The following is a 2,244-nucleotide window of genomic DNA, read 5'->3' as shown; positions in this document are numbered from 1 at the left end:
CATTTCACACCTGTTAGAATGGCTATGATGAAAAAGACAAGATAGAGTTGGCGAGAAACTGGAGAAAAGGGAGCACTGCACATTGTTGGTGAGAGTGTGTATTAGTACAACCATTAGGGAAAACTGTATGTAGGTTTCTCAAACAATTAAAAATAGAACTGCCATACGATCCAGCAATTCCACTTCTGGGCACGTATCCTAAGGATATAAAATCAGTATGTTGAAGAGATATGTGCATTCCCATGTTCATTGCAACATTTTCACAGTAGTCAAGACATGAACCTAAAAATAAAAAATAAAAAAGATATGGACCTGAGTGTTCATCAGTGGATGAATGCATAAAAAACGTTTGCTTTACACACATAATGGAATACTGTTGAGTCTTAACAAAGAAGGAAATCCTGTGATTTGTAACAACATGGATAAATCTGAAAACATCATATTATGTAAAATAAGCTGGGCACAGAAAATATTGCATGATCTCACTTATATGTTGAATCTAAAAACACTGATCTCATAGAAGAAGCAAGTAGAATGGCGGGTACTAGGGGCTGCAGGTGGGAGTGGAGACTGGGGAGATGTTGGTCAAAGGAATGAAATTTTTGTTAGAAGAAATTAGTTCAAAAGATCTACGGTAAAACATGGTGACTATAGTTAATAACGACGTGTTGTTTACTTGGAAAATTGCTAAGAGAGTAGATTCTAAGTGTTCTCACCACACAAAAGTAAGTATTTGAGGTAATGCATATGTTAATTAGCTTGATTTCGCCATTCTGCAACGTTTACATATATCAAAACATATTGTACACCATAAATAGATACAATTTTTATTTGCCAATTAAAAGTAACAGTGGAAAAAAAAAAAAAAAAAGGAACAACAGGTGAAGGGAACCATCCCAGCACAAACATCCTCAACTCAATGGAACAGCAAATAGAGGTTCAAAGATATTGTCTGCAATCAGCCGGGCACAGTGGCTCATACCTGTAATCCCAGCAGTTGGGGAGACTGAAGCAGAAGGATCTGTTGAACCCAGGAGTTTGAGACCAGCCTGGGCAACATAGCAAGACCTCATCTCTGCAAAAAATTTAAAAATTAATCTGGTGTATTGGGGCATGCCTGTAGTTCCGGCTACTCAGGAGGCTGAAGCAGAAGGATCACCTGAGCCTGGGAGGTTGAGGCTGCAGTGAGCTGTGATCACATCACTACACTCCAGCCTGGCAGAGTAAGACCTTGTCTTAAAAAAAAAAAAAGGCACATTGTCTGAAATGTGCACAGTAGCAGAGGTTAGAGGTTAGTGATCAAATTATGTTGGGAGGAGGGAGGCAGGGCAAGCACGCTAAATTTGTATCCATCTTGGTATCTAAATCAAGTAACAACACATTTGGAGATATCAAGCTAATCACATAAAGAACTAAAAGCGGAAACTGTTCAAAGAAATTGCCTCGGGAGAACAAGTTAAAGGACACTATGAGAAAGCAATCAGTCAAATCCAGAATATAGAACATTCCATGGGACAACTGTCCTCGTTTCTCTAACAAATCAATGGCAGGGAAAGAAAATGAGTTATTTTTTAAAACGGACATTTAGGAGGCAATGAAACAATCAAATTCAATGTGGGCCCTTCATTGGGGATCCTTTATTAGAATTTTGAGACAATCAGAAAAATTTAATTATGAACTGGATATTATAAGATAGTGTTAAGAAACTGTGGCCGGGTGCATTGACTCACACCTATAATCCTAGCACTTTGGGAGGCTGAGGTGGGCAGGTCACCTAAGGTCGGGAGTTTGAGACCAGCCTGACTAACATGGTGAAATCCTGTCTCTATTAAAAATAAAAGCTTAGCTGGGTGTGGTGGCGCATGCCTGCAATCCCAGCTACTCAGGAGGCTGAGGCAAGAGAATCTTTTGAACTGGGAGGCGGAGGTTACAGTGAGCCGAGATCACACCATTGCACTCCAGCCTAGGTGACAGGGTGAGAATCCATCTCAAAAAATAATCATAATAGTAATAATAAAAATAAAATAAAATATTTTGTCTGGCCATGGTAGCTCATGCCTGTAATCCCAGCATTTTGGGAGGCTGAGGTGGGCAGATCACTTGAGGCTGGGAGTTTGAGACCAGCCAGGCCAATGTGGTGAAACCCCACCTTCACAAGAAAAATACAAAAGTTAGATGGGCATGGTGGCACACACCTGTAGTCCTACCTACGTGGGAGGCTGAGGTGGGAGGACTGCTTGACCC

Source organism: Cebus imitator, unplaced genomic scaffold (assembly GCF_001604975.1).
Source record: "Cebus imitator isolate Cc_AM_T3 unplaced genomic scaffold, Cebus_imitator-1.0 Scaffold143, whole genome shotgun sequence".
Lineage (NCBI taxonomy): Eukaryota > Metazoa > Chordata > Mammalia > Primates > Cebidae > Cebus > Cebus imitator.
Note: the sequence above shows the minus strand (reverse complement) of the source record.